Here is a 27,779-nt window from a genome sequence, read left to right as displayed (position 1 = left end):
TTAGGCAGTCAGAGTGTAGTTACTTGAAGTGCATTTCTTACAACTGATTTAAGAGAACAGTCCATTTTCTGAAATATGAGAGCAAACTGGGGCTGAAATTTCACAATTATACAAAAACCTAGGTCGTGATGCCACATTAGGATGTGAAATAGCTGTCAAAGTTTTCTAAAACTAATATTCTCCAGGTTTCCTAAAACTAATATATCTCTTGTGTCCTTATATAAATAATGTTCAATGGTAGAGAAGAAGTGATTTGAATATACAGGGAACTGATGGATGTATATGACCATGAAGGGTAGATATTCACAAAAACTAATATAAGTCAGTAACACTACCATCCCTAACCTTCCTTGATGTAAACCAAGCGGTCAGGAGAGAATAGAAGGCTAACTTTTCACCTTGGTATAATACTTTTTTTGTCTCATTTTACTTTTAGGTGATTCCCTTTGACCAAGCTTGTCTGGCTGGAATAAATCTGTCACTAAGTCTCAGTTCCCTGAGCAAGCTTGTCTTACTGGAAGGTGTCTCTGCCCACTGCAGGGAAGTTGAAACTGGATGATCTTTAAGATTCCTCCTAATCCAAACCATTCTGGGATCCTATGATGTTTCTTTTTCTCTCTATGATTTGCATGAGATCCTTTCCTTAGGTAAGGACTGTGCTAGTGCACTTTATTAGCTAGAGATTGCAAAACATCTTTCAAGTATGTAGGAAATTTGAAGGTCTTTAGAAAAGCAGTTTAAGATATCAAAATCCTTGACAAACTTATAAAAATAATTTGGTCTTTAACCTGACAGCTGTCTTCTAACATATTTTCTAGGAATATTTTGGTGACAATATAGTGTAAAGAAAGAATTTGTTCAATTGATCAGTGTGCAATCATGTAGAAACAAGTATTTGCCTACATATACTTACAAATATTTTTGGTTTTAAAAATTAAGTATAGTAATGATACAGGAGGTTTCACACCAGACATATAAATTCAGAACAGAGCCGCAAAGCCTGAACTTTAAGGGTAAATTGTCTTTTTCAGTGTGTCCAGAAAGTTGACAAATCCCAGTTCAGCCAGATCAAGGCAAGAATACAAAAATAGAGGGCTGCTAAGAAAGAGAATTATTAGCTTATTCCTATCTCTCAAACTCTCTTCCCCTCACAATCTCTTCCCTCCCATCACTCTCCTCCCCTCACTCACTCTGTCTTACTCTTCCCCACTCTGTCTTTCCCTCTTTTCATTTTTTTAATACTATGGATTACCAGCTTCAGTACTGGTTGTTTTTCAACTATTGTAGCAACAGGGAAATCAGATTATAGACCACAGGGTCTACCTACTTCAGCTGAATTATCCCTGTTAATGTAAAGCTCATGCAGACCTCAGAACAGTGACCCACGCAGTCTGGTTTGGATGGTTGATCACTGAAATTTATTACACCTTGCCTGGGCCTTGTAAGTGCCATGTGTCTTGCCCACAAGAGCCAGAGGATGTACATTTTTTGTTAAGCAGAAATGCAAAAGGAACACATTTCATGTTATTTAATCCCCAAAACTCCAGTGAGACTTTCAAATATAAATTTGAGATCCATTTAGATGAAGATTTAGTTCTATGCTGTGAACATGACCAAGATATGTATTTAAGAAAAACACTCTGTGTACAAATAATGATTTTGACTTTGGTATATGAAACTAGATGGGAGAAGGTGATTTTTAAAAATAACTTATTAAAAAGTGTACAAAAATATTTGACATGTTATGAACAATGTGAGTTAGAAATTTGAAAGAATCTTTAAAAAGTTAAGATGGGAGAATTTGTAGGAATAAGATTTTCCTGTCTGGAGAAAATAATTTAAACAGGTTATTACCTTTTTAGTAGCAGCAAATGGTATTCTTCTTTTTGGTATGAATAATATCCAAAGCTACTGATATTATTTCTACTAGAATTTTTCAAATACAATTAGCTAAAAATGTTTTTCTTTACAGTGTAATAGTATTTGTAAGAAAATTATGGGGTTTGCGAGTAAGAACACTTTCATTCCAGCATCTAGTAAAGGTTTTTCTTACGAGACTAAGCAAATTCCATCATCTAGATCCTATATATTTTTCTTGGATAAATTATTCTTAGCCAAAACTTCAAGAAGCTTGGGACTTACAACAATTACATAAGCGTGGAAAGTAATCCAAATAATAGCATGTACTATTTAGGCTTATCTTATCTATTTAGATCTTGCCCCTTGTAATACAGCATGAGATCTGGATTTGTCTCAGGAGCTAATGAAGGGAAAATAGTTTGGCAGGAATGTGTCTGTATGTCACGTACTGCTTATTTTTACCACAAAGTATTGAAGTACCATTTTTATTTCTTGCCTGCAGTATTTTCCACAGCACTGTTGACTACTCCTGATTATCCTAGATTGTCTGACTGAAATGAGATATTTATTTGCTCGTTGGCTCAGAACCTTCAGCAGTATTTTGCATGCCTGAAATTGGCTTTAATATTGCCCATTGGCTTTGATAATTAAATTGTACACCTGTTCAAAAATAAGCACCAGATTGTTAATGATTCTTGGCCATCAAACTGCCGGTCGTTTTCCAACAATATTTCTCTTCAAATTATCAGAACGTTTTTGTATTCCTCTAATTGTGACATTAATTATTCCAAGTCTTCCATGGAAATACATGGGTAAAACCATAACATCAGTATTTTAAATCAAAAACACTCTAGCTGAACGGGAGAACCTGCTGAAATGAGGGTCATTATTATTAAGGGTTTCTTTAATTTATCAGCTCATGATTTCTCTTAACAAGACATATTTCATTTTGGTTATTTGTACAAAGATGTAACAGCTCTACCTATAACTAAATCACTGGAGGTTAGGTAGTTTTAGCAAACTGAAATCCATCATATCAAATTCTCTGAAAAAATTATTTATTATATTTAAAATTGCATGTTACTGAGTAACAATGAGGAGAATAACAGAGGCAGAGAATAATGAAGAATAAACCATCCCACTTATAAATGTTATTGATTGATATCTTTTTTTAAGTAATAGATGTGATGATACACTATCACTGTTTACATGTTAGAGTTTTATGAATAACCCTTTCTGCAAATTCCTTTTCTAAATATGTTATTACAAGATTTATGAGCTTTGTGTTTCATGTAGAACCTTTCCACCAGGTCAAGGCTTCATTTCACAAAGTGATTGTTGAAAAAAAGGTAAAAAAGGGACTAATACAGTCTATTAAAGCTTTTCCTTTTTACATTATTATAGTCTGATTCATACATTTCTAGAGACTTCGAGGGTAGAAAGAAAAATCATGGGATACTTCCTGAGTACTATACAAAAAAGAGTGTTGTATTCTGTTGTTATTCACTCCTTGCAAATACGAATTCCTTCTACAGTTGAAGTTTGGCTTCTCAAGGATTGCTCTATTTTTAATTTTTTTTTATGGCACCTTGCATATAATAGAATTAATCTTTGATTACTTATAAACACAATTCCAACTTTCCTTCACAGCTGATTTTTTACCAGATTATTTGTGGTCTGTACAATCACTAGAATATGAACTATTTTACTGTCCATCTCATCCTGCTCAGTTGAGTCTCAGTTGCTGGTCTTCCCAGACCTAGAAGCAAAGATAGGGCAGCATGTAAGTGTGCCTGTCTGTTCCAAAGTGCCATCTGCTCTGAAGCTGGTTTACTGCATCTGGCAGCACTTCTGCTTTTCCTGGGCTGTGCCTTATTCTTACCTTGTAGAGCTGCAATCTCAATAGCTGGCTGTGCAGACAGATGAGCATTGCATTCAGTAGGGTCATCTCCATGATATATTTTAACAGCTCCTCTTCAGACTAAACACCTGCTGTATGGCCAAAGGCAAACTGATGAAATAGTCCATGCAAAGCGTCAGAACCAGTAATTCCTTCTCCATCTCCTATCCCCTTTTGCTATGTGCTGGCTGACTCCTCCTGTTATACAGAGTACCAAGGAGCATTGACCTGTTCCAGGGATGGTCTTACTGCTTTCTTCATACATTAAGGCTCCTGAGTTTTTATTTTTGTTCTGATTCTGTTTCTATTAACTCTCTCAAGGTTCTGTAAGCTTCAAATTAATGTGAATGAAGAAAATTATTGTTCAGACAATATGCATCCCTAGACTGTATTCATGTCTGTAGCCAAGATATACCATAACTGGCACATAACTTAGACATCTCTCTACAATGCTCCCAGAGGGTCACTGTTTTAAAGGAAGACTTATGTGGTTGTATCCTGTACTCATGCAAATCTTGTATTGTTCAAACTTTCTTCTTGGTTTGGAAATACATCTTTAAAAGCATTCTGAGGTGCCCTCATAGTGTTTCTTATTTGCTTTGTTAATTTTCCTTTCTTCTTTGTTTCAACATTCCCTAGAGTGAGCACTGACTCCAAGTTTCATGTCCCACTCTGTAATAGCATGAAAATTTTTTGTCTGTAAAACTAAATGGGTTCCTTTTTTTAGGACAAAACCAGTTTGAACAGCCTTGTGAATACAACTAGTGTTTCAGAAAAACTTTCTTACATCTCCTCCAGTATTTTCCTTTCTGTAGTATGGGATCTTCTGGTCTTTCATTTAATCTACAGGCAGACTGGTGTCATCTGTGACAGCAAAATAATGTCCACACCATCTCCACAGATCTAGCCTGAAGAAAAACTGAGAGAGTAGCCCTTCCTTCTTCTTATTACAGCCAAAAGAAAAGAAAGTATATAAGGGAAATTGAGTTTTCCTAATCTTATAATTGGAAAAGCCAAGCTCAAAGAAATATCAAAATATTAGTTCAATGTAGTGAGGCCATAGAAAAATTTTCTCAGACACATTATAAAGTAATTTAAACCTGTATTCTCAAACAGGGATGTGTCATTTTAATGATCTTAGGTATCAGTTTTAGAAGCTACCACATTTCTATGCAGAGAGAAAAATAAAATTTTGAAGTTTGTTACTGTATGGAATTTTATCAGCTTATGTGATAGCTGTTTTCATTTACAGTACAGCAACCATGAATGACAGTAGTCCAGAGCTGTTGAAGTATCTGCATTAAAAGAACAGCCAGAAGCAGCTGGAGAAATATGGTGGACTGGCAGCACATTTCAACATGTGTCTGTTCAACAGAGGACAGAATGAATGAGAAGAAAATAGTATCACCAAGAACGTGGAGAATCTTCTCAAAAACAAAGCACCAGGATTAGGAATTCAGTTCCTAGCATCTTTATCCCAACTAACCTCTGTTGTAAATCATTAGGAAGTGCCTTTCCAGCCTGTGGCACCACTGACACTAATGAGTACAATTTCAAATGCATTCACAAGACTAAAAAGGGACTGCAAACTTGCATGGATAAAAAGACAGAGTCAGCATACATAAACAAATCATGGAAAGGATGTATAAAACTCTTAAATCCGAGATTAAGGCAAAAAGTAAATAATTTTTATTAAACAAGTAGATTATTTGATTATTTCCAATCAGACTTTAGTAGAATTCATATATATATATATATTTAAAATGGCTGATACTCTCTGAGGATTGTGAGGAATCTTCACACCAAAATTATACTGGGTTGATCAGCATAAACATCTGGTATAGCTATTGTAGTGTCCAAAGACATCTGCATTTTTAAACACAAAATCATTTTGGAGGAACACAAGTGGCATGGCTACATCTCCTTGTTAGACAAGATACTGATACTGCAGCTCCTTTTGTTTACACCACGTGTACACTAAGTAATGTACTAAGTAAAGGAAAATTGAAAAATTTAAGAGATGTTTCACAAAATCTGTAAAATACTCATGTTTTGGATATTACTGGAATTCAATTAAGGTTTTTGAAATTTTTATTAAAAATTCTTTATCAAAAGTAAACCCTTTTCAGGTATTTTGGTCATACCTGCATTTGTAGCAAAAACCTGAAATAACAAGGGAGGTGATATTTTTAAGTTCATTTAGTCTTCAGGGGACTTGAAGCTTTTATTTGAATTCTTGAACAGGAGAGTTCATGCAGTGTATTTGGTTTTGGTTCATTTTTAACTCAGTGTTGTTCCTAATGTTTTAGCTGGTGAGTATCCCACTTCTCCCTCCCTCTTTGCCACTCCGAGGGGTCCTCAGCTCTGGCACAGGATCCTGCCTGTGCTATCATGTGCTTCTTTCTGTGTGCAGTGGGGACAGAATTAGTACCAGTACATTTAGCCCAAAAAGGAATTCATTCTGGGCACCAATCAGGAGGTTGTAGAGTTAATGGTGGCAGTGGATAGCGCTGATCCTGGTAGTAAAGCCCTCCCGTTTCAATTGATTAAAATTTAATTTTGGATAAATCAAGTGAAACACAGTAAAATCCATACCATTTGATTATTCCTTCTACAGACATGGTCCTGGTGTTAAACCTGAGAAATGGAATTTTAATACAGGGGTTAAGTTAGTCTTTTGAATATATATATATAAAGATAATGGGAAAATAACTAATATGATAATTTTCCTGGAAAAAAGATTCATGACCCTACAGATTTGTCTATTTTCTTCTAGTCAATTCTCTAGTTTGAGAGACTAAGCTGATATCTACTCTATGAGTTTTGTTAATTTGCTACAAAAGCGTAATTACTAGCAAATAAAACTTAGTGAAAAAGGAAACTCAAACCATGCTACACTTTTTTTTCCTCTATTATTTGCTCTTCCTCAAATGCATGATGTCATTTTTAGTGAACTAGTTTTGATCTGGAGCAAGAGTAGTTGACAAATTAATACTATAGAGCTGTATGAGCAAATTTTTCAGCCCCATTTGATTTAGACTTCACATTCTTTACTCACCTGTTCTTTGAAATTCTTTTAGTAAAGCTATTCATCTGCTGTATTTCCCATTTACTTAAAGACATAAGACAATGATAAAAAAGATTGAAAACAAATAAACAACAGCAAAATATTTCCAAATTAATTGGAGTGGTAACCAGAGGCACTAATATTATGATACAACACAAAATACAGATTTTTTTCTTTTTAATATTATATTTCAGAATATAGTAAAATATACATTTGCTTTTAGAATTTTCTCAACAATAAAATTCTGGTCTTTACCCATCAAAATCATTTAATCTCTTTTGAAATACATGAACCAAGATTTCTATTGTCTCGATTCTTCCCACTGTAAATTTAACAGTGTAGCACACACTGGAAAGAATTGGATAACTTCATGTCCTGTCCTGTGGCTTACAGTAGAAGGATGACATTTTAGCTCCTGTATTCACTTTAGACTTTAAGCCAGAGGAGGACCTGGTGGCTATTAAGAAACCTGAAGCTCTCTGAAATCAATGAAAAATGCAGCTGTGCAATGGATAAAACTTCACTTCTGTGTTCAGAAGGTTAGAAAGAGATTGTGGACATCTGTAAACCAGCACCCATAAATGTTGAAAAGCTCTGTTCCAGCACAGTAGCACATATGTGCAGCTTGTAAACAACAGGAGACACCAATCTTGATATTCAGAATATTGGATGGATCAGAATTTGCACAGTCTCCTATAGTTGCTCATGTACCAAAAAAAAAAAAAAAAAAAAAAAAAAAATATATATATATATATATATATATATATGGTTTTGCTTAAAAACAGCTTCTGTTCATAGCAATCTTTGTACCTGGATATGATAATGATGATGATGATGATGAAGATGATAATAATAATAGCAATTAAAAACCTTGATCTTATTTTATTGCACATTTGATGAGCTTCCATGGCAGAGCATTACACTGTTTGGGAAGGCCTGGAGCTACATGTCTATATGTCTCTGTGAGTGTGTACAGCTATAAAAATCCCTGATAGGGACTTTTCAGCCTCCAGGAAAACACTTATTTGCTTACATTAAAATAATACTTGAGTTTAAACTTTTTGACTCACAGTGCTTTAGAGTAGAGACTTTAAATCAGGTAAATTGATTGTTCTGCTGTCAGATAAATGCCTTTTGCCTTCCCTGTGAAAATGTGGAATATTGTGATGAAGCCTGCAGAAATCAATTTCCTGCACTTGAGACTCGTTAAGAGTTCTCAAGCAAAATGCTTCATAGCTTTTCAGCCTACCTGGTGTACAACAATCCTGAATCACAAGGTAATATAATATTTGTTTAGAACTGCTTCTTCCACCTGCAGAGAACATGTGGAATCTGGAGTGTTTTGAGGCAGGTTCTGTTGTATGTATGCAGCACTCCCCCTCTGACATCCACGTCCCACTGAACAGCAGTGTGGATGAGATGGGCTAAGGTTGGCAGGACTGGGCTTGACATGACACACAGTGGAGGATTGGGGGCAGAGGTAATATAGGAAGGGCAAAAAGAAGAGTATTAGATAGCAGGGGAAGGGACAGAAGAAGACTAGAAGCAGCAAGGGTGATTAACAGGGCAGGTGTGAATAGGTATACAATTCTCAACCACGCATGTAAGACTACATTTTAAATAAAATTTGGTTCCACTAAAATGTTGTGGGTCACAGTTTTTCAACTTTTAGCTTAGGAGATGTTTGCTTTTGCAACCATACACTTGTATGGATTTTGTAGCAAGTGGCAAGAGGAGAGCCTACCCATAAGTCTTACCTTTCCATCATACATTTCCTCCACAATTTGAATTTTTCATTTTCCCTGTCCTCAGTGGAGAATAAATTCTGAAGTTCTGTATCACTTCTATCCACCCAAAAGGATTGTCTTTCTGCTGGTAACAATATGTTTTCCAAGAGTAAGGGAGGAGGAGAAGGCAGAGCTAATGCTTCAGAATGACATATCTGACTGAACTGATCAATATCTCCATCTTTACTGAATAAATGAACTTTTTCTTTATGTAGGACTGAAAGAATTAAAATAAATGTTTTTTTCTGTATCAAGGGACTTCCTACCCACCAGTCAGTGATTCTTACAAGGTGGCTATCCAGTGTAACTCAGTTCTTTGTTCAAAGTATATGAGTTAACTCTATGGAAGAACAGCTTGAAAAGAAAATACAAAATTTTCATTTCTTAAAATGAAATTTGGCATCTGGGAATAAGGTTCCAGGTTTCAGACTATATGAAAAATGAATTATTCAGATGCTTACAGGGGCAGTAGTCTTATTTGATCTAGTTTAACCTTCTTTCACTGAGAACTTGCCTTCCCAAATAGCCATCAAATATTCAGCCAATATTCAGGTACTAATTACTCTGAGTTTGGGTTTTTTTCCATTTTTTATGTTTACTGCATAAAAGCTTTCTATGAGGGCTTGATCATATTTAGATATTTACACACATAGTAACTAAAAAAGGTTTAATTAAAAATTACATAATTTATTACATCACCAACAGTATTAAGCGACAAACATTTAGAATAAGTATTGTAGTAATAATTTAAATAACTTGTCCTTTTAAAAATAAAAATATATTTAAGCAGATTCAGGGAGTGACAAAAGGTGAAGGTTTCAGTTACATACAGCTAGATACTTGAGACTTGGGACAGGCAAAGCTAAAAGATGTAAAATATGATTGGCGTGCATGCTACAGCAATATATCCTGCAGGAGCAGTAAATTATGGCTACGAACGAATACATTGTAACATCAGCAAAGTTGCTAAACTTTTATGCTTGTATCAAATTCAAAGTGGAAATTTTATTTGAAAGGCGGCTCTCAAGGATGATTTTTTTTCCCCTTAGCAAAAGAGTGTGAAGAATTGCATTTGATTCTGTTGCCTCGGCAGTGGAGCTATTAAGTACCTTGAAAGGATATAAAGTTGCATTTGTTTGGGGCTTTTTTTCATGGATATATTCATTTCTCACAGTGGAGGTGACAATTCAAAGAACTGTGAATCGGTGGGTCTTGGGAAATGAGTCACCTCATGGGGATTGATTCATTCTAAACTTCTAGCACCATAGCAACTCTTCCTCTAATCTAGATCTTAAATTATTCACATTTTTGATATACCAAATTGGCAGCCAGGAATCACAAGGATACTATCTCAATGAATATGAGCTATTACACTGTCTTGTGCAAAATGAATGTGGGAAAAGAATATTGAATGATATATAACAGTTTTGTAAAGACAAGATCTTGCATACTTCTTCTACCAGTTTAAAAATTCCAGGCAAAAGACAAGTTGTACAGCATCCTGATGCTATTAGCTTCTGCAAAATACGGAAATACTAATATTGTTTCTCTGTAGCTTTAGAATTGGTCTTCTAGAGAATTTAAACTCATAATTACATATATTTTCCATGTCCTTCATTCTCAAATTGAATGTGTTTTCTAAACTGTCATCAACAATGAATTTATCTCATGACATGTTTACTAAGACCTTGAATGACTTGTTTTCATTCATAAAGTTTATGAGAAATTTTCTGTCAGATGCAGATGGAAAAATCCCTAGGTCTCCAATTAAGAAATCAACAAAGGAAATAAAATGGCAATTTTTGATCCTTTTTAACTTATTCTATATTTTTAATTTAATTAGAAAGTGCCTCAGCTAAGTTGCTGATCTTTCACAATGCTTTCACCTATAGGTTTTTGAAAATGAGAAATACATCTGTGCAAAATGGGGTTTTTTTTGAGATTTCTAAAATTTAAAAATGCAGACTGATTTTGAGCAGGCATTTAGTAAGATACTGATGTGTTGTTTGCATATGTGCGTATCTAAAAATTACTCCTGATCACTAACTTTTAGTTTTCTGATATTCAACAGAACCTACACAGAAGTAAATGTAAGGAGATGGTGGATTTATGAACATTTAGAGGAACATAACAGAAAGAAAGTTTCCATGTTTTTTGAGTTGCTTACAACACCATAGTTGTGTTTGCCCTCTCTATTAAATTGGAAAGCCAAACAATGGTCTTTGGTCAACGACCTGCCGAAACTACAGCCAGCTTGTCTGCACTTAATCTCTCTCATAGGAAGTTTTCATTTAAAGCATTAAAAGTTGCTAAACTCTTTGTGTTACTGATTTAATGCCAGCAGACGAGTAAATTTTGATACAAGAAAGATTTAGCAATCCAATAATTCTAGTCCTTTTTTTTTTTTTTCATTGTGACTGAAAATGTTGTAATGTCCACAGCATCAACCACGTTGCTTCTTATACGTTTGGAAAAGTTCAGTATATGAGGATATTTTTTATTCTATGCTGATTACCTTAAATACCAGCAGTACATATATTATTATTTACTTATCTTAAAGGTTCCTTTCCTTACATTGTATTCTTTTGGATTTTGTGTCTGAACTAAATATTCACCCCAGTAAGCACTGGCTTTTGACATAATTCTGTAAGTGTTCCAAAAGGAAAAACTCGACATATGATTTCATGAGCAAGATTCATCCTTTCTATTTCAATTTATTATTTAGAAATTATTAGGCCACTAGTGGAGCAAAAGTTTGGCTAAATCAGTAACATTTTATACGGCAACAAACAATTAGATTTCAATATGTGAATATGTGATCTTTTTTTTCCTAATCCTCTTAATGATGGCAGTAACCATTTTCTTTCAATGGCATTGAAGTCATATATACAGTAGAGATAACAGCATATTAGTCTGAAAGCTAAGCTAAAGTATTGGATGATTTTCTTAAATATAGACTGCCACCATAAATGTTTTTGAAATGAGTGTTGATCTTTCATGAAATTGTTCTGTCACTAAGCAGAAATACCATTTGTAGAATGATTAATAATATTATTAGCTTGTAATTAAAGAGCAAACTGCTTTCCTGCAGATAGTAAATATCATGGTCTTGAAATGTGATTTTACATTAGTTTTTTTAAAGAACCATACAAGTTGCAAAACATTTATGAAAGAAACACACTTCTTTTTACATATGATTTCAAATTTCAACTTTTCCAAATGCATGAGAGTAAGTCGATGACTTTATGCTGAATGGTATAAATGTGTATCATGTTTGAGATTAGGTTATGGTCTTCAGCAAGAATTTTAATTCTGTAGTCAACTGTGCATTTTCTAGTTCTTAAAGATTATTCAAAAGATAATTTGTCATAACAGTTTCTGTGTCAGCAGCTTTTTTCTTTATTCCTGAGAGTTTTAGTTAAATCTTCGAGCTGTGCTTATCACTTCTTAGCACATATTTCAGTTATGTTTTATTCTGGAGACCAGAAGAATCACTTTCTTCTAGTTTTCACATAGCAATGTGAAGAATTTTTATGATATAGCTTCTTTCAACAACATTTCCAAAAAGTCAAAGCTTACATTACGTACAGGTTTTTTTTTTTTTAGGGTAGCACGTTTGTCATCCATCAGTTCCATACTTGAAAACCTCCTGCTGTGCTTTGCATTTACTGTCACTTGCAAAAAAATATTAGTGTATGTTACTCATTTTTCTTCAAAGAAATTCTTGAGATGCTTTTAAGGAATGGATTTTGTCTGCTTGCCCACACATGGATGATTTCTGAAGCATCAATACAGATCTGTAGTGACCACCATTAAAATTCTGTAAGTCTCACAAAACACAACCTACAATTTTTTCAGAAAATTCCCCAGGGTACAGCATCATCCCATCACAGCAGTAGCTGGACTGAAGTTACTTTTCAGTAAAACTTCTTTATTTGCAATCACTAGACTAAACATGAGCAAATCACACAATCAAAATTTAGAATTTGAGGAAGTACAGGTTTTCAGTATTTAGGCGAAACTATTTACTTGACACACACAGATCAGTTTTTGATTATCCGGTGTTTGATTTTAGAAATCAATTAGTAAATACACATATTGCACTGTAGTTTTAAATAGACAGGTTTCAAGTGTTGGGGAAGATGAAACAGGAAAGCCTTATAAATATGATTGCCTGACAAAAGATTTTGGGAATATGAAAACTACAGGCAACATCGAAATGAAAGCCACTTTTGAAATACCAAATCTTAGTTACTGAACAACTGGAAAACAATGGTATGGACGACTGAAGGTAATCCCCTCTTGATGGAACAATACCCTCTGCTTGCAAACAGGTCCAAGGGTCAGAGCAGACCCTACTAGCTCAGCAGAAGGGGTCCAAAGAGTAGTTTTTAGAAGTTAAGATGTAACACTCTATGGTAATATAAGAACTCTTATAGGCTGTATGTAAATGCCATAGGATTTGTATCTTGTATTAGATTGGTCAGTGACAATTAGAATATTCAGTACAGAAGATGATTTATTGTATTGTAACCAAGACTTCACCATTCCATTCCTCTCTTACTCTTCGCACACTCTTACACTCTCTCTCTCTCTCTCTCTTTACTTACCCGCTTACTCTCTTGCTCTCTTGGGCCTGCTCCGAGCTGAGTCTGGCAGCTCTAAGCAGTGCCCCTATACCCACGCCCTTTGCAATAAACCGCATGTTCCAAGATCTGCTTATAGAGATCTCCTGTCCCCGTCTACGCCCGGTCCAGACTGAACCACCCCGCTGTCCTACATTCAAGTCTTCAGAAGCACTAAAACTTTTGTGGTTTGATATCTAAATGAAAAGTTAATGCTTCTATGCAGAACTGATCTACCAAAAAGCTTGCAATTCGTTGCAAAATAAATGACTTCAGAATAATTAAGAAATTAACTTGTATATTCAAAACAGATAGATGCACAGATAAAAAGAGAATGCGGAAAGAAGTATAAAAGAGGAACATTAATTAGAAAGTGATGTGTGACCAAGTCTGGGATTTATAGCAATAATACACTTTGCAGAAGGCCCTGGAAACCTATCCTTTAAATGAATAATTATTTTCCAGTGTTTCAAAGATTTACTTCCATATTCTAGAGTCATGTCCCTTTTAAGGAGGCTAGCTAAAGCTGGCTTCATAAGATATGAAAAATGAAATATCTTTGGATGGGATGATGGGAAAGTGTGGAGTGATAGAGGCAGTATGCATTGGTTTAACACAGCCTGGTTTTGGTGGGGGGGGGGCAGGAGAAGAACTGCTCGAAACTTCTATGTCCGGCACAGAGCCAATCATTGAAGGCTCTGACAATGGGCAGGTTACTAGCCCAATTAGACAAGTTGGTAATGCCTCTGTGATGACATATATAAGAAAGGAAAAAGCGGAGGAAGCTCTCTTTTCTTCTCCCGAGGCGTGGTGAGGCAGCCGCTGGGGCCCATCCTGGCGGGGGTCACTGGCAGCCATGTGGCCGGGGCCCTCCCGAGGCTGAGACTATGTGCCCAGGGCCACCCGTGTGGTGCCAGCAGGGACCATGTGGCCAGCGATGAAAACACAGCGAACAATTCCCCAACACAGAGCACAGACAAGATCAACCTTTTCAGCACTGTGAAGCTCTGTAAGAACTTTTCAATTGATAGAACTTGAGAACAATAATACTTACAACAATTTTCTTCAGAGCCAGAGAGAAGGAAAAGTAAAGACACATGAGGAGAACCAACATGGAGGCACCAAGGTCAGTGAAAGGAGGTAGGGGGAAGAAGTGCTTCGGGTGTCAGAGCTGAAATTCTTCTGCAAGCCGTGGTGAGGACTATGATACAACAAACTGTTTCCCTGTAGTTCATTAGGTGCATGGGGGGATGCAGAGATCCACGCACAGCCTGTGAGAAAGAGTACTCACACTGGAGCACGTGGATACTGAAAAGCTGTAATCTAGTTAGATTCTAGTTCCTAGTTAGGAACTCAAACAGAGAGAGAGGACCTTTGGTTCTAGACATAGAGAAAGAGAACCCTTGGCTCCAAAGTAGAACAGCACATCCTTAAAAGACTAAACCCCATGAACTAAAATGACCCACGCTAGGCAGTTGTGGGAAGACTGCTTGGCCCGTGGGAGGGACTCAGGTTACAGCAGGTCAGGCTGCTGTTCGTGAAAGTTAAAACCGTGCTGGAAATGTTGGCAGAGAACTATCTCACATCGGAAGGATCCCAGGGCACAGGAGAAGAAAGAACTCCTTTCCCTGAATGAACTGAAAAAAGATTCTTAGAAAGACCAAAAGCCCGTGTTTTTGTCTTCTTGTACAGTTGGTGGGAAAGATTGAGGGACTGGGAAGGAAAGGTGTTCTTAAGGTTTATTTTAGTTCTCGTTACCCTTTTTACTTTTAATTCTGTTAATAAATTTTGTTTATACGGTTTAAGTTTTGAACCTGTTTTGCCTTAAACTGTTTTTCCCCTAACCCTTAACTCATTAAGTTTTTGTTTTAATTCCCCCTCCTCTTCTCAGGTGTAGCAGAGGAAAATAAGTCAATAGTTTTTTCATGGGTGCCTGGCACTTAGCCAGTGTCAAACCACCACACAATATTGCAAAATTTGTACCAAATAGGCTAAGCTGAGTGAAACTGAAGCATATGGCAAAAATTACAAGAGTTGCGATGCTTCCAGTTTAATATATTTTAACAAGGCACAGTTTTGTTGAAGTCCAGTGCTACTCGAATTGATTTTAATTCTCAAGTGACAATTATGGAGGTGTTATTTCAACATTTTTTTAAGGCCATATTTGATCTCAAAGAAACAAAATACACTACAATTATTTGAATTACTTACATTCATTGAAATGAAAAAGAAATTTATCATTAATTGCAATGAAATATAAGAGTGATAATAACTCAAAGTCTTCCAAAGGAGAAACTGTAATTTCACCTTATCCTTGAGATCGTAATACAGGCAAAATACCACTGGGTTTTACTGGACAGAGAGAAATCATAATCTGAAATCAAAAAGACTGAACTTTATGTTCTCTTTTGCTGCATTTTGAGACACTGGTAGTGCTTTAAAGTAAAAGAGAAACCCATCTTTATAAATCTGAATGCTTCTCCCTGCTCAGTGAGGACATGTGTCTTAAATGCAGTTGGATGAAAAAAAAAATAGCAGAAGCAAAAAGTCCTCCAAGTTCTTGCAGAGTTAATTTCACTTTACAATTCTTGTTATGCCACCTCAAGTATGGATCTGAAAAAACGTCTTTGTTTTGGATGTTGATCTGTATGCTCAACAGTGCCTAGTGAGTGCAACAGAACAATATCACTCAAAGTTCCAACTAAACTGGTGTCCTCTTTCTGGGGGTGGACAAAGGTAGGTCTCTGCAAGACTTTAAGAGCAAAGCAGGCAGGTGGTCATACACCCCAGGAGTACCATGCAAGATTCCAGGAAAATCAAAATCAAGGACTCCTCAGTCAGAGATGGTATCTTTTAAGCCTTTTCTTCTACTAAATTGTTCAATTGCTTTCTGGCCCCCTGTAAAGCTTTTATAATAGCCTACTACAAGAGTTCTCAAGACTTGTGTTTTGTTAACATTTATTCAATGTTGACAGAGGTTGTGACCTGTTCCTATTCACTCCATCATATACCTCCTGAATTTTGCTTAGTCACCTCTGCTGTTCAAGCCAGACCAGACATGTCTTTTCATGTTTATGGTTCTGCAAACCTTTTCTTGGTTAGGCATGATTTCTTGTCAGATATAGTAAATATTGTATTCAATATTCATCATGTGGTCATTTTATTGGATTACTATCATAGCATAACTATTCCGTGCTCCACTTCTTTCCTAGCAGTTCACTTTTTTTCTTGAAACTTCACTGTTCCAGACCATTGTTACAGTATCTTATACTTTCCAAATTCTGCATAATGAACGATTTTTTCTTTCAAATAAGAGAGCAGCATGTTCTCACTGAAAAAACAATGGGATAATTTAAAAAAGCTATTAGTTTTATAAGTGGAATAATTCAGAAGTTTTCAAATTCAACTCCTGCCAATTTAGATTGTTTCAAATCTACTTGTCTATAACTAATCAGAAGTTAGCTATTTCTGTTTGACTTTTTTCTTTTTTTTGAATGCTGACAGTCTGATGATGCCTTTCACTGAATTGATCTCACTGTCACTTCACGAATTTTAAACTATCATCTTTAGAGATCCTGAATGATGATGTGCAAAATTGTTTCTTGGGCCTATAACTTCAAATACTGCACTTTCTACTTTTATCTTTTAGGCAGAGATATAGTAATGTCTTTTTCTATATCCGTCATGGTGTGCCTTGCAAAAAGAAAAAAAAAAAAAAAAAAGCCTATTTTGCTACCAAAATTTAAAAAAGCAAGCAAGGATGGTCTGTCAACATGGGTCTGTCAGCATTTGTGAGGTTTATAGGCTTGTGTTTCTTTACCATTACCTGTAAAATATTTGACAGTTATTTATTTTTTCACTGTTGATGTGCTTCAGCTGTGACACTGTTGGGGCTGCCCGAGGCAGCACAGCATCCAGCTGCAGATGCCTGGCTTCTGCTGCTGCACGCAGGGGCTGGCTGCAGGAAGGAGGGAAAGCTGTCAGCTGCAGCTTGCAGGGAAAGCTGGCTCCTTCGCAAGGACCGAGCCCCAAACAAAGGTGGTGTCAAAGCATCAGCAGAGACAAAGGATGAAAGAAGGAGTCCCAGTGTAGGTTCCAACGGGTTTATTGCCGGTGGAAAATCCAGGGACAAAGACCAGGAAAAACGAGACAGCACAGCATTTTATATGGGGGGTGGAACAAAGGGAAACAACCTATCGGGAATCGAGTGAGGAGGAAGAGATAACAGGGGAATAACCAATGGGGATAACTTAGGGGCGGGAATTACATGAGTAGACCAATGGGGCAGCGAAGAAGGGAGAACTTTCCAGAACTAATACATAAGCAACTAGGAGAAATACATAAACATGAACTTATACATAAAACTGAGTGGAGAACTCCTGAACCAATAAACTTAAAACATGTAAACTAAGAAGCACTAGGCACATGGTAACTCACCGTAACCATGGGGTGAGAATCAGAACTCTGTGTTCTGGAGGCCTGTGGAGCACTTCTCGGAATGCTCTGGTGCAGTGGCCGCTGCCACCCGCACTGCAACGCAGCTGTGTTCCAAAATTTAGAAAATTAATAGAAAAAAGAAGATAAAACTTTCTAATGTTCTTATGGTTTTAGATTTATAAATGAATTCTGGTGTTCCCCCAGACATAAGATTTGTTAAGTGAAACAGCATCTCAGACTTGGAGAATGCAAATGTATTCCTCTTAGAGGCACTTTAAGTGCTTCATTCTGAAGACGACACTGCCACTAAAGAGCTTCTTTCCCTTCCCAGTACAGTTGCACTTGTCATAAAAAATTCCCAAGTGATAGTTGTGCCAAACTGAAAAATTGCGAAGTTAAAGTTGAGCTAAGATTATTCATATTCTTTGTATGTTGTCTCTAAGTTTCTAGGTTATAAGGAGGGAAGACTTAGGAAAACTTAGAAATTCTGACTAATACTAAAGGAGTTGTTGCACAGAAATTATTTATGTATGCTCCGAATTTTTATTAGTTTTGTGAAAGTAGCTCTTTACATGTTAGAGATGCATCAGCATTGAGCTGTCAGTGGTGCTTCTTTCACAATTTTGCAGGGGAAAAAATGTATTTCTCCCATCAGGTTTAGGAATAATTGAATGCTGTGTTCATACCTCTTCTTATTCAGAGGTAAATTAACTCACAGACATGCATGTGTTTGTAACAAACATGTCTCTATTTTCATGTATAATTGTATTGCACTCAATTTTCTATCTAACATAACTTGCGAGAGACGAGCTGCTTTACCAAAATGGCAAGGCCCCTCATTATTAGAACCTGACAGTGAATAGTTCTAATACTCTGTGCATCAGTTCATGCAGTTAATGTAATTATACTGGCACAAAACGGATCAAATCCAGCACATACAACACAAGAGGTGAGCAGAATTCAGAACCACATGATGAAAGAACTAGCTTGTTTGGTTTAAGTTTTTGTGGTTTTTAAATCCAGCATAGATCATGTATGTGCCTCTGAATTCCACATAGTCTATGGATCTTCTGTATCTTCTATAAAATGCTGTAAAAGTTCCTAAAATCTAAGAAAATCTACTGTGCAGGCAATATTCTCAAACTGTTTTTGATATTTCTGATCCCAGTAGAATGATGCTCACTCTACGACCCCCGCTGTGACCATAATTTTCGGGAAATAAGGAGAATACACTGAATCAGCTGTGCCTGGTTTAAAAACAGAGCAAAAAGCTGGATTCTGTTTCTGGTCACAGAAGAGCTTCATAGCATGTCAGTCCAATATTCTATTAATTTAATGACATAAATAAAACTATAACCTTTCTTTTATTTATTATTGCATCAGTATTTTTCAAAAGTAGCCATTTACAGGCATCTAAAGAATAGTTTGAAAAATTTAATCTTTGGAAGTACCAAAAAAATTTAGAGATCTGAAAAAACAAGGACTTGTGAAGCAACAGACAGAGAATTGTAACACTAACAAAATAATTCTATAAAAAAATAAACAAACAGACAAACAAGAAAACCAAACAAACAACATTTTTGTATTGTTACTTTTTAAAGAAAGGATGTTCAAGATATACGACCTTTTCTATCATCAAAAGTTATAAGTAAAATTACAGAGGATGTGAAATTAAAGTCAATTACGTACAATTGGATCTACTAATATTCCATCTTAATGTATATATATTTGGGGTTTTCTTTTAACTTTTAAGCATGAATGTACAATAAACCAACAGTTGTGTATGCTCCAGCTCCTGAATGGGTCAAGTGGATGCATTGTCTGCTTTGCAAGGGAAGAGTCTTGAACCCTTCCACTCAGAGATCTGATAGGGGTGTGAATGAGATTTACAGAATGATGAAGGCAGGAGATGAGCTGAGCATGGCACTGTTGTTGGCCAAACATGAGAAACAGGAGGCACTGAAGCCTGGGTGAGATCAAGAATAACAGAGGCAGCAAACAGAGGCAGCATTTTGAACAGCCTTTTGCATGGAAAGGGAGAGAAGATGGAGATGGGAAACCACAGAACTGTCAGTCTCACCTCGATCCCCGAAAAGGTAACAGCTAAACCTGGAAACAATGTCCAAGCATACTGAGGACAATAAGTCCATTGTCTGGATCCAAAATTGTTTATTTGAATTTCTGGGCAACAGGCCAATAAAAGAATCCTGAAAGTACTAAGCAGGAATGTGTCCACTGACATTCCTGATGCAATGGTTCTGGATGCTGGAGGAGTACCAGAAAAATAGACAGTAGAAACACGGTCATACCATGAAGAATTTTGACCTAGCATTGTCATAACCAAGAGTGTTTTTTAGCCTACATTCTTAGACTTGTTTGTCAAGCTAGGAGACTAAACATCTTAGAAGCCTCATAGTTAGAGATCAGTGTGCCCCAGACCCCAAGGTCCTCTCCAGAACACATTTTGTAAACTAAGATAGAACCATCCAGGGGAAGGTTCCTTGAGGAGGGGGGTTCACTCAAGCCTCTCATTGGAGAATCTTTGATAGATATGCTAATTAGTAAAACCTATAATGTTATACCAGATCTATTGTGTGGGTGCGTTGTGATGTGCATTGGGGTGCATTCAACCTGGCCATGGTGCACCTAAGGATCCTTAAAATAAATTCAGAGGTAAAACCCCTTTTTCCCTTCTAACCATGTTTGATTCTTGATTTTAAGACCAGGAAAACGCATCAATTAATGTAATTGAGTTATGGAAAGACTCAGGCATATTTTCTTACCAAAAAACCTCCCAAAAAACCCCAAACTGAGAAAAGTATTATTGTTAACTTTTACCAGATCTATGAATAGTATTTGGCAAATATCAATTTGTTTCCCTAACACATTGGTAAATAGATTAAAAAATGTTACAAAAAATGGACAAGGGGAAAAAAATAAGCATGCTCTATATCTTATCTACTAGTGTTTTACCTCATCTTTAATTGCTTTACTCTTTCTCTGCTTTTGTCTTTGTCAGCTTTACTGCCATTACGGCATCAGAGCTTTCCCCCTGCTGTTTGCATACATAAGATAATTTTACTGGTCCTGAGAGCCCTTGTACTTTTTTATCAGACATGGTAGGTCATAAGATAATGAAATCTTCATGTCACCAAATTACCATCACCATTTTTTGCTTTTCACTTCAGCTCCCACATGACAGCAGTCAAAACCTTACCAGCCACAGAACTGGAGATTAGTGCTTTGTGGTATTTGAAAGCTGAGGTTCCAACTTCCAGTTAGATGATTTTCTAGCTGCATGCTATCTTTAACAGCTGGTGAAATAGTAGCTTCTATCATGTCAGAATTTGAAGCTGGGAGGAATGGTAGGGAGCATAATGACTAATTGTAATGCTCACATTCAAGTTCTATCTCTAGCCTTACGAGTTTTAAAAGAATTGCTTTCACTGTTGCAAAGCTTGTAATCACAGCACAGCAGTTGTGCATGTTTTGTGTTCCTACTCCAGCCGGTTCAAGAGATACCACTGTCAAAGATGAGCAGTGTTTTGGGCAATGATCCAAGGCAGAACATGGTCTATGGCATAACTCTCTAGTGCTTCCCAGAACTCTCATATAATTTTCATTCAATGATGATAACTATTGAATAAACCTAAATTTTGAATGATACCACAGTATAATAAGCAATTTTTTCAGGAATTAAAGTATTTGAGTGTACATGGTTTCTTTCTTTATTTTGAGGAGAACTTGATTTTCAATCCAAATATTAGCATGGTGCAGTGTTTATATTGGGAAAAAATTGTACAAAGAACCTCCCCAATATAATTCTGAAAATACTTCATTTAGTTTCATTACATATTTGGATGCAAAATAGAAAGTGAATAAGGGACGTAGGGAAGAAAGTTAATGTCTGCTACAGAGTTGTATATCTTTCATACCTGAAAGAAGTAAGAGAGAAGTAATGAAGATGCATGTTGAGCAACTGTTAAAAGTTAAGAATTCTGAAAGGGTAAAAGGAATTAAATTGAAGCTGGCAACCATGTAATTGCTGGGAAGGGAAATGATCATGATTTTTATTGGCCTGGAGATTATGTAGGTGAAGATGTTATTGTGGCAAATGAATCTTAATGTATTAAAAAAGGAATGAGAAAAGGGCTTATGCCAAGTGTACTTTCTTAGCCTTTTTTTTGTTATTAAAGAATTTGCTCAAAAAAAATTCTATGCAAATCATGGTCTTAAAACAGAAAGGAGTGGATATATTATTTATATCTTCTTCTTTGTAGGACCAGAAGAACTATTCCTGTGTTCAAAATCAGAAAGCATTTTGTAAAGAAATATTAAAGCATGTTATACAAGCGAGACTTCTTGCATCTACTTACAAGTCCTAAAGCAGTCACCTATACTATCTACATCCTTCAATATTTCTGATATCTCTTTTTCAATTTTTACTTTGAAATGTATTTAAATTTTGAGTGCTTGCAATACAAATGTAAAACACAATGCTTTGAATAATGAGAAAAATGTCAAAATCAGTTTGTTTTAGCCTAAGTGTATGCTTAGCAACAGCAAAAATGCTGAAACATGCTATTTTATTCAAATATAAGGAAATTTTCTGATACCTTATTGTAATTTGCCAGGAATTAAATACTTATTGTCACAATTGCATGAGTGATAAATAGAGATGGACATAAGAGGAAAAAAAAGGCATTTTCAGGCAAATTTTTAAAAATGTACTTTTTTCTGAATACTTTCACTGTAAAAGCTGATATGAATATTTTGGTTCATTCCAATAGGTCCAAACTATTCTAGAAACCAAAAGTAGAAAGGCCAGAATATTACTATCACTCTCCTATAAGTTGAATTTTTGCTTCTTGTGTTCATTTTGTTGGGGAGAATGGATAGAATTTTTCTTCTATCATGTAGTTGAAAGGACAAGTAATCTTAATTGGTCATCCCATAGCCTGTCATGATCATATTCTAAAATATTTGAATTGAAGAAAGATGTTATTATGCAAAGTCAACTGAGCAAAAATATGTGAATATCTGAGAATTAACAACTCAAGAAAAAGAGAGTTTTTAAAGGTCATTTTAATTCTTATCATATGCCAAAACAGGGAAACAATTATGTTATAAGTGGGAATGATTCTTCTTTGGGAAACCACAGTTAACAAGACCTGAGTTATGAAAGACTGTTCGAAGGAGGCCTTTCCTATTGAGTAGCCAGGGAGTTGTATTTATCCTCTACCATTCTAAAAGTTCTTACAGTCAGTAATTCATTCAAAATTTCAGTACAGCTACAGCAATACAGAAGTGAAGGGTTTGGTTTAGTCGCAAAAGTTTGATCAAAATATTAATTTTGTCATATTCTTTCTTAGGGAAAATATTACATGTAATTGTATAATGAATTTCAGCAGTACCTACTGTAATACACTGTACCCAGAAATATACTTGGGAAATTTATCCTGACATAAATTTGGAAGTTAAAAGGGGTTATAATTATATAGGAAAACACAAATATTTTCTTGTAAGGAAAATCAAAGCATAATTTTTAATGAGTTCAATAAGTAAAAATAATTTAATGAGAAATATAGAAAAAGATGGCTTGTGGTCTTGTGGATCTCAAAGGAAACACAACATTTAACATTTAAAGAAAAAGTCATGCTGTTTGAAAGCACATATAGTATTTTTAGAGATTGGCATAGTGGGTGAATTTACAGTTGGTTTGAGTATTTTCTGCAGTGTAAAAATACGAAACCTAATCCAATATCCATATGTTCACTCATGATCTTTCACAGTCCCCTAATGCTAAATGGCAAATATGTTTTAATTAAAGCAGAATCTGACATAAATCCATGTCCTATATCTTGGGCATTAACCTGTAATTCCACTCAGAATATTAATCATTTTATTCATAAATAAATGCCTAAAATTGCAGTTTAGTTTATACCAGTAGATGCTAGCTCAAGCTTATAACGATTTCCTTTCTTAACTCTGATTTGGTTTCATACCAGAGATCCCTTCCTTCTATATCCACACTTGAAAATAGTTCAGTGTAGCACCACTGTTACTGGTGAGACAGTAAAAGACAAATCATGGTGGGTCCGAACTGAAATTTATTATTTATTATTACAAAATGAACTCTCACATTTTATATTTAAAAATTACATATTCAGGATATTAGTTATTTGGTCTAAATTATTCGATCGAAATATTTCTGATGCAAGTATTTGAGATGGTGGTGGTGAGGGCTTATTGCCAATCTAATTTCATTTTCTATATCACACTCATGACACAGTTTATGAATCTTTTAGAAAGGCACATGAGATAGTTAACAGTATTCCTTTGAGAAGAGAACTGGTTTTTAGTTTCCATAGGAGTCCTGAATTCAAATAGAAACCTTGGTAGGATTGAGCTAGTATGGCAAAACTCAGCACTTCTAAGAGGCATATGGAATCTGTAAATACCAAAAAGAGAGAGAGAGTGTGTTTCACAAATAACGTTCGTCTTGTTTTTGGAAATATGGAGATTCCTTAAGCTTTAGTTTTTCAAGAATAAACATCCTTGAAGGAGAAAAATTTTTCAGACATCTTCATTTCCCTCTCTTCTCCACATGTCCAGGTGGATATTTATCAGAATATAGTCGCCTTATATTTCTTGTTGTATTTTCTTTAACACTGCTATGCTAGTCCCTTACTATTTTGCCTCTAATCTATACTCCTGAGAAATATGCACATCTGTCCTTGGGAAGTCGTCACTGATTAAAACAAACAGCAACCTTTTAATGTTTCTCTGTAGAATCATTACAGCAAATTGTGTGAGGATTAAATAAGACAACAATAATAATTTAAGTATCATGTGTAACTACCTTAAAATAGTTCTATCTAGCTCTTCCATTTAATTAATGTTTGGAAAGAATCTTGCCTTCCATTTAACACTTACTGTGCACTTACACTAAAAAAAGAGATTAATTTAAACAGCAGTGAAAATTTTTAAAATATTCTGTGGAGAAATGCATGCACAAACTATATTAATTGAGCTCTAAATTAGTGGTGCTAAACAACAAAAGCAAGGAAATGCACAGTGAAGCAGGAAATGTACCATATGTTATTGTATACCTGGGCACAATGGGGACACTATCTTAATGTCCTTCTTAATGTTCCTGTTGTACTAGATATTGGTGGACATATGGTATGCTGCCTTTTTATATGCTTGTGTCTTTCCATTATTTTGTTAGCTGAATTTGATAGCATTTTCTATTCATGTGCTGTAAGGAAAAGGGCTTTAAAATGTTTTGCTCATTTATCTAGAGTTTGAAACCCATGCATTTTATTTTGCTTATTCATTTATACCCCATTTTTAAAATTTTCTTCAAGAGCAGTTGCTTATTACTTTTATTTTTAATCTTTTCATAGTTTTTGTCCCTGTCTGGCAATAATTTGGAATACAGCCGAGTAGCCCTTCCACGTGCAGAGGGGTTTTGACTCGCTGTCAGCACTGGCCAAACAGATGGCTAAAGCAACAGCAACAGCTGCTCACCAGACTTTGCACAACCACAGTCATACAACCTTAGAATCATAGCATTAAGAGTCCTTTAGGTTGGAAAAGACCTTCAAGATCATTAAGTTCACCAGTTAACCCAGCACCACTAAACCATGTCCCTAAGCACTGTATCTACACATCTTTTGAATACCTCCAGGGGTGATGACTCAACTATTTCCCTGGGCAGATGGTTTCAGTGCTTGACAACCCTTTTAGTGAAGAATTTTTTCCTAATATCCCATCTAAACCTCCGCTGGCACAACTTGAGGCCATTCTCTCTTGTCCTTTTTCTTGTTACTTGAGCACTCATGCAACTGTCTTATTCCCTGACTGCCCCAAGGAACCTCAACCAGCTCCAGTTGGCAGCAGACAAGTTTCCCATTTCACTTGGCTCCTAGTGCCCTTCGAGCTGAGGGACAAAGCACAACAACTTCTTGTGACATTTCTTCCTGGATATCACATGTTTTCAAGGTTGGCTGATGCAGAATACCAAAGGGAAAGGTCTCCTTAATTTTTTTATGGCACAATCTTAATAAATGTTTGCATTTAAATAGGCTGTTCATTGCTTCCATCACATGGAATAAACACATTGAAGTCACAGACGTCCAGACCTAGTCAGAGGAAATATATCATATACCAGAGAAGAGCAACTGAGCCAAATCCTTTTGACATATATGTGACTTACTCGAGTTACACCCTGGCAAAAATTCCCTTCATTAAAGCAGTAATCTCAGGGATTCCTACTGGAGGTGTTTGAAGACTGTTTATATTGCAGAAATAAAAGGACATTGTTGTACATTAGCTTGTCAATAGGCACTCAAGTCTTACAAGTCATTACAGATCAGGACTAGTCTTTTAAGTAAGATTTAGTGATTTCTGGCAAGTGTGAGTACTTTTGTCTAAACATTCAAATCTTACCATTCTAATATTCATACAGCAGTTTTGGTAGCAGCTCATTACATGTGTAGCTGCATTAATTTAAAAATGAAATAGGAGGCATGATGAAAGTCTCCTAACTTTTTATAGATGTCAGATAGCCTTACATGACATCTAGAAATGCCAGACTATTTGTTTCTGAAATTTTTAAATAAGAAATATTTTAAAAACAAATAACTTGATCTGTCCTGAAAATTTACCATGTGTATTCCCAGGAAAGCAAGAAGTAATTTAAGTCCATAGCCATCAATTACAGCTAACATTTTTTCATATATTTTAGTTTGCTTTCTTTAAATTTAATTTAAAACTTTTTCAGTTGCTAGTTTTAGGAATTCTAATTTTATTCTATTAATATATCTTCAATAAGCAAATGAATGGGAAAGGATTGAACTATGAGTGATTTTGCACAAGTATTTTAATAAGGAGCTGTTGATAGAACTTATCTAGAATTTTTTATAAGGCAAAGTCATTATTGGAAATCATTAAATTAAAGTAATTAAAAAGGAAACAGGCATCTCTTTCAAAAGGATTCCAGTAAAATTCAGTAAAAGCAACCAAGTTTCTGAACAGCCTAGTCTTGTGTATCCAGCAGGGTGAAGAACTTGCCAGCTTATTGCTTCTTACTGATGTAGGGCTTGGCAATCAGTCTGTATCTGGAATAATTAGTGGGGATGTTCATCAGTAGACAGGAGCATTATGAGGTTCCTGATGCTATAAACAATTACTCTACTATGCCAGCTCAAAGGCTTTTACACTTTGGCAGCTTAAATGCTTTTGACATGTGATGCTGTTTTTTCTAAGAACACTGTTGTTTTATAAATATTAGGCAGATTAGATTAGATGTATGTGCACAATGGCATGACTGACCTGTCTGCAGTGCCAGGGAATGGATTACAACTACAAAGAAGTAACTGGGTACCATCAAAGTGGTAAAAAGTCTCCACATTTTGGTAAGAAGTCTCAGGTTCCTTGATGTGTTATTCAGACTTTGTTCACAGGACTTTAGGGGTGACAGAATCAAGATTAAACCAATGGGTTTGTGAATTCTCTTCTGAAAACCTGTTCAAGACACATAAAGAAGCACCATTGCGCCATGACTTTTGGTAGGATTTGAATGAAAGTGAAACGATGACATGGAGGGAATTGGAGATTTATGTCCCTAAGCTTAAAGCACAATAAATTAATCATGGATGAGATAAAAACTAGTAACATACAGAAATGGTTTAGATCTGACATGATTTTCTCACTCTTACATGCAGTCTCCTTGAGTCAGTTTGTAGTGTAGCTACTTTGGGCAGTATTTAAGATCCTAAATTTTGATAAATCTCTGTTATTATATACAAGGCTACTGTCTATTCTCTGTGCTCTAAATTCCCCAAGAGTGTAATAGCCTGGTTTTGGCACCCAGTTTGAGTGGATGTTCTTGGTCTGCTGCACATTGTTATTAGGAATGTGATTTACCAACTCAAAAATTACAAAAACTAACATACTTTTAGCATTGTTATGTTTCAATGATAATCTTTACAGTGTTTATGTTTTTTGTAAATAGTCTCTCTTTATTGTTATAAATTTAATATGAAGACATGATGCTGAACTAGAGGCTAGAATTCTGTCAAATGAGGGATTTGAGA

General features: G+C 35.6%; 1 protein-coding gene across 1 annotated transcript in view; it reads left to right on the top strand.

Moving 5' to 3' along the window:
* CCDC102B (coiled-coil domain containing 102B) overlaps nucleotides 1-27,779 on the top strand; it is a 147,464-nt gene that overhangs the window by 116,075 nt on the left and 3,610 nt on the right. The window lies entirely within an intron of this gene.

Source organism: Corvus hawaiiensis, chromosome 30 (genome assembly GCF_020740725.1).
Source record: "Corvus hawaiiensis isolate bCorHaw1 chromosome 30, bCorHaw1.pri.cur, whole genome shotgun sequence".
Classification (NCBI taxonomy): domain Eukaryota; kingdom Metazoa; phylum Chordata; class Aves; order Passeriformes; family Corvidae; genus Corvus; species Corvus hawaiiensis.
This window is presented reverse-complemented; position numbering and strand designations above follow the sequence as displayed.